The sequence below is a fragment of the Vipera berus genome (assembly GCF_964194415.1).
Source record: "Vipera berus genome assembly, chromosome: W".
Lineage (NCBI taxonomy): Eukaryota > Metazoa > Chordata > Lepidosauria > Squamata > Viperidae > Vipera > Vipera berus.
In genome coordinates this window covers 72,894,364-72,901,049 of record NC_138210.1, presented here as the reverse complement: position 1 = coordinate 72,901,049, position 6,686 = coordinate 72,894,364, and positions in this window count along the sequence as shown.

The window sequence follows — 6,686 nt, the reverse complement described above, 5'->3', positions numbered from 1 at the left end:
CAGGCAGGAAGGAAGAAGAGAAGAAGGAGGGAAAGGAGGAAAAATGGAAGGGAGGGAGGAAAGCAAGAGGGGAAGGAAGGAAGGAAGGAAGGAAGGAAGGAAGGAAGGAAGGAAGGAAGGAAGGAAGGAGGAAGGAAGGAAGGGGTGACCCAACTGTTTGAAAGGATAAACCCAGCCTGGTGTCCCATTGATGCCAACCCCTGCCAGGGGCCGGGCACAGCCGGGGACGGAGAGAGGGGCTTGGATGGGGCTGGGAACTGGCATCCTGGCAGGGGGGGGGGCCTTCTTGGGACTCCTGCCCCGTGCAACCGTCCTCCCAGCTCCAGCAACGGGACAGGAAGCCGTGGGAGGCCAGCTGGCATCCCCACATTGGCACCTGCACTTGTGAGCCCGCAGGGTGCTGAGTCAGCTCCCTGGACTTTGATTTATGACAGGGGGGTTCGGAGCCAGGGCGGGGGGGGGGAGTCAGCTGCCCCCGGGGATGTGAGTCAGGTCAAATCCAGGATGCTCCAGCAGCAGAATTTTTTAAAAAAAATCTTTAAAGATGCCTTTTCCAATCTGGAGAACAGTCGGTTAAGATTTGAAGGGATGTAAGATGCTCAGTCTGAACCCAGTTAAGATTTCCTGGCATGGAACATGGTCAATAGGAACCCGGTTAAGATTTCCAGGGACGTAAAATGCTCAATCTGAACCCGGTTAAAATTTCCAGGGACGTAAAATGCTCAGTCTGAACCCGGTTAAAATTTCCAGGGACGTAAAATGCTCAGTCTGAACCCGGTTAAAATTTCCAGGGACGTAAAATGCTCAATCTGAACCCGGTTAAAATTTCCAGGGACGTAAAATGCTCAGTCTGAACCCGGTTAAAATTTCCAGGGACGTAAAATGCTCAGTCTGAACCCAGTTAAAATTTCCAGGGACGTAAAATGCTCAATCTGAACCCGGTTAAAATTTCCAGGGACGTAAAATGCTCAATCTGAACCCGGTCAAAATTTCCAGGGATGTAAAATGCTCAGTCTGAACTCGGTTAAAATTTCCAGAGACGTAAAATGCTCAATCTGAACCCGGTCAAAATTTCCAGGGATGTAAAATGCTCAGTCTGAACTCGGTTAAAATTTCCAGGAACGTAAAATGCTCAGTCTGAACTCGGTTAAAATTTCCAGGGACGTAAAATGCTCAGTCTGAACCCGGTTAAAATTTCCAGGGACGTAAAATGCTCAATCTGAACCCGGTTAAAATTTCCAGGGACGTAAAATGCTCAGTCTGAACCCGGTTAAAATTTCCAGGGACGTAAAATGCTCAATCTGAACCCGGTTAAAATTTCCAGGGACGTAAAATGCTCAGTCTGAACCCGGTTAAAGGCCCTGGATGACAAAAGAGGCTTTGTAATTCCAAGGCCTCTCCTGAAGGAATGATCTATTAATGGTTCTTCAAACTCAGTAGCAAAACGGAGCCTCCATGTTTCATGGCAGTCTACCTTTGGATACCAGCGTGCCGGTGGGGGGGGCGGGGCTGGGGGAAACGGGTGGGAGAATGCGAAACAGCAAAGGAAGCATCCTAGCCTTTCTCATCTCTGATTTATGAGCCTCGTGGCTGCAACTGAGCTAGAAATAGGATGCTGGAGTAAATTCACTCTGGGTCTGATCCAAGGGCCGACTCAGCACAAGCGGATGGAGATCAAAATGCATTTGTAGAAGCTCCAATTATTTACCGGGAATGCCGGCAAATAAACAGCAATCAAGCTCCCAGGCACCACAGTTATGCCCCAGTTGCATTTCCGAGAGGGAGGGGCACCGCCTGGGAGGGTTCTGCCGCCATTTTGACTTTTTTGACCCACTCTGACAATGCCGCTTGTGAGGAAGACATGAAGAGTTTGAAAAATAAGCTTTTCTTTTCTTTTTTTCTTAATGGCATGCTGGTTCCAGCTCAGCATACGCCACGAGAAGGGTTTTTTTGGGGAAGGAAGGAAAACACAAATTTTGTGTATTTGTGTGTGTGTGTGTGTGTGTGTGTGTGAGTCAGGCTTGCAGGCCAAGAAAGTTTGCTTCCCACCCAAAACTTTTGTCATATTTATGTTTTCCCCCCATGCTTATGGAGTGTCTATCGGTGACCCTTGGAGAGCTGTACGCAACGAAATTTCATTTTAATGCATGCCGATTGGTGTACATTCAAAGTGACAATAAAGTTATTATTCTGTTCTGTTCCGTTATTTTAAAATAAAAAATAAATAAATCTGGGAATGGGCAATTAATAATTGTGGTCCTCGCTCTGCATGGTTTCCCCTTCAATGCCGTGCGCAGAGGAGTGCCCACGGTGACACCCTGTATGAGTTTCTGTTCTCTGGGATGGGGGGGAAGGCCCTGTTCTCCATGGTGTGTGTAAAAACACACACCCGGAACAGCTTCCTATGTGCCATGCAGTGCTGATTGAACGGAGACTAACAGATCAAGTACTCAAACAGAGATTCAACTGGAAGGATCCCTGATGGTGCGTCCTGTTTGCAGAACGGGAATTTGGGGGGTGGGGACAACGTCCCAAGCCCCACCCAGAATAAATACAGGTAATCCTCGACTTAACGACCATCACTGACCCCAAATTTTCTGATGTTGGTTCACTGAATTTTGCCCCGTTTTACAGACTTCCTTGCCACCGTCGTTAAGTGAATCACAGCCATTGTTAAGGGGAATCTGTCTTCCCTTTTGAATAGAACACGGGTCTTCAAACTTGGCCCTTTGATGGCTTGTGGACTTCAACTCCCAGAATTCCTCAGTCGGCCATTTTGATGAAACTGCGGGCTTAGACCCAGACCAGGGGTCTTCAAACTTGGCCCTTTGATGGCTTGTGGACTTCAACTCCCAGAATTCCTCAGTCGGCCATTTTGATGAAACCACGGGCTTGCATCCTGAGGGGGGGGTGTCTTCTAACTTGGCCCTTTGATGACTTGTGGACTTCAACATTCCTGGCTGAGGAATTCTGGGAGTTGAAGTCCACAAGTCATCAAAGGGCCAAGTTTGAAGACCCCTGGAATAGAATGTCCTTATTGTCATTGTGTAACTCACAACGAAATGAATTTGCTTGTCAGAAGGTCGCAAAAGGGGATTGCAGGACACACACACACACACACACACACACACCCTGCCGGGACGCTGCAACCGTCATAAATACGAGTCAGTTGCCAAGCATCCGAATTTTGATTACGTGACCACAGGGATGTTGCGACGACCGTTAAGTGTGGAAAAACAATCGTAATTCATTTTCTGTGCCGCTGACACTATGAATGGTCACTAAACGAAGCGTTGTAAATCAAGGACCACTTGTACAGAAAAGGGGTCTCCGAACTGAATTACCTTCTCAGTGAATTAAGTAGGTGGATGTTAAGATAATTAAGTTCCCACTTTACGGGGAATTAATTATCTTAATTAACGTCCAAGTGTTACTTTAGTGCCCAAATATTACATTCTCTACAGCAGAAATAGGTTTCACGCCAGCCTTAGGAAATCCATCCAAGAGGTCAGTAGGGCCTGGTCAAAAAAGTCAAAATGGCTGCCAAAACACTACAGTGGAAATTTCCTTGCATTGATCAGCATTCTTGTGGCTACAATCTGATTATTTTTTTTACTGTATTCGGTGGACACCCCGAGATATCCCCACAAATGAATAGATGGTGGTTTGAGGCGATCAGTGAATAATAATAATAATAATAATAATAATAATAATAATAATAATAATAATAATAATAATAATAAATGACTTATTTTGAAAAACTGAAAAACTAAAGCAAGGAATGAACCGCATTTTTGCCTCTTAAGTGTGTAAAAAAAGGGTGTGTTTCATAGTTGTTCCACACCAGCTCTGATTTTCACCAATCTGAATGCCGGGAATGCCGTTCTTGGATGCCATGTAAGCTGGAGGGCAAAATCCAATTTAATTTGAGCAAAGAGAATAGATTTTTTTTCCAAGAAGAATTGCCCTCAAAGCACCGGATTTAAAAAGCATGATTAAAAATAAAATAAAAAAGGAGCGGATTAATTGGTAGTTTTCCACTGGAAGTCAGTTAAGGGCCAGCTGTGCAATCTATTCAGAGAATTACAAAACCCATCAGGCAGCTGGCAGTGCCTCATTGGAACTCTTAGAGAGACACCCAGTTCAGATGTTGCTAAAAGCCCCAAACAACCACACAATAGGGAGGATGAGTCCCAATTCTCAAAGGGAATAATATTATTAATAAAATCAAATTCATACCACGGAATCAAGAGTCTTTAAAAGAGTCAACCAATGGAAATTAGACCAGTTTAAAAAAGATGCGAAGAAAACACAGGTTGAAAAGTACCTTAGAGATCATCTAGACTAACCCCCTCTGCCTAGTGCCAAAGATCACCTAGACCAGGGGTCAGCAACCTGAAACAGTGAAAGAGCCACTCGAACCGGTTCCCTCACAAAAGGAAAAACTGGGAGCCGCAAAAAATGTGTGCACATGCGCGTACATGCGCACATGCGCAGAACAGGGTTTGAGTGAAGAGTGGAGCCAAGGCAAGATATGCACCTACCCTGCATATTTGAATTGATTGGTTGAACTTTTTTAGTCCCACTTTTTTTTTTTTGGACTGCACATGGCAGACGACTGGGAGCCCAGGAGACGGCTGAAAGAGCCGCATGCGGCTCTGGAGCCGCGGGTTGCAGACCTGTGACCTAGACTAACCATTTTTCTAATGGAAAAGATCATTCTAGAATCTAGACTAACCACTTGCCAAGTGCAAAAGATCATTCTAGACTAACCCCCTGCCTAGTTCAAAAGGTCATCTAGACTAACCCCCTGCCTAGTGCAAAAATCCAGAGAATAATAATAATAATAATAATAATAATAATAATAATAATAATAATAATAATAATAATAATAATAATAATAATAATAATAATAATAATAATAAGAAGAAGAAGAAGAAGAAGAAGAAGAAGAAGAAGAAGAAGAAGAAGAAGAAGAAGAAGAAGTTGGAAGGGACCATGGAGGTCATCTAGTCCAACCCCCTGCTCAGGCAGGAAGAAAATGAGCAGAAAATCCATTGTCTGAATAGTATTTGGCACGGGAAAAACAGCTGCTGTCCAGGTTATGCCTGGCCAAGCCCGCATATTTTTAATTAATTTATTGAAAAATCTAATTATTTTCCAAAAGAGGAAAGTGGGCCACCAGCTGAACGTCTGTCAGAAGATGGAAAAATAGTTTCTTGGCTTCGTAAATTATCCTAGTTAGGTCTTTTATTCTCAATTTGGTAGCTTAGTCGCAAATTCCGCAAAGGTGTGGGAGCTTATACTAAGATTTTATTAATTGTTGAGATAGGTTGCTTTTCCCTTAGCTGTTTTTTTGTTGTTGTTATTTATGGTTTTGGGATGGTGTTTTGCTGCTGTTTTAAAGTCCAGATAGTCCTTGACGTACGGCCACAATTTCCGTTGCAAAGCAAGACATTTGTGAAGTGAGTTTTGCTCACATTTGACCACTTTTCTTGCCACGGACGTTAAGCGAATCACTGCCTTTGTTAAGTTAGTCGTGCGGTTGTTAACGGAATCTGGCTTCCTCATTGACTTTGCTTGTCAGAAGGTCGCAAAAGGGGATCACATGACCTTGGGACCGTCATAAACATGAATCGGGTGCCAAACAGCCGAATTTTGATCATGTGACACCACGGGGGTGGGGAAATGCTGCAAAGGTCGTTAAGTGTGAAAAATGGGCATCAATCCCTTTTTGAATGGTCACTAAACAAACCGTTGTAAGTCAAGGACTATCTGTATAGTTAGACACCCCTCCGGAGTCATGCATTTTGAGAAGGACGTCCATAGGAAATTAATACATAAATAAGAATATTTGGTGGCGTTATCAATACCTTGCAGCAATTTATTTATTTATTTGTTTGTTTTAGATTTATATACCGCCCTTTTCCCCGAGGGACTCAATTGAATACGTACTCTCTCTGTTGCATGAAAAAACAACAACTTTCTCCCGTAAATTCATCACAGCAAAGAGTTCGACGGAGCCGCAAAGATCACACGTGCGCGCACAAGGACACACAAGTACACCTTATTTTAATAAGTGTCTTTTTTTTCTTGTGTTCTTGTCAAAAGAACCCACATGTCCTTAATTTCTGCACTGTATATTAAATTATGGTAATTGAGGACAATTTGGAACATTCCAGGCATGTCATGAATCAACAATTCAGCATCTCAAGATCACACGACACAAAATGTGTCGGTCACGCTGGCACAACCCAGAGAGAGAAGGTGGAAAAATGTTAGCAACTTGTGTGTGTTTCCCACTAAAGTCATTCGGGGCGTCAGGCTGTCACAGCGGCGCCCCGAAAACAAGCAAGAACAGGCAATGGGCGAAAAACCCTGCGTGTAACACAACAGCGCAAAGGAACACAAATCGTGGAGACGTCAAACCCCGAACTTTGAAATATATCTTTTACATATTTGCATTGTAACCTTGTTCCTGAGAAGGAAGCATCGGTTTGAATGGCCAAAAAACTCCCTCAGCAACTCACAAGCATGTGCAGAGTGCAATCTAAGTTGCACACTTGCTTCTTGTATACCTCGCTGTAGTAAATCAGGCTGTCTCTGGACCGACCACACCTGGGTGCAAATCCCATTTTTCCCCCCAGTCCCACCCCACAAACAAATGCATCCAATCTAGCAGGTCT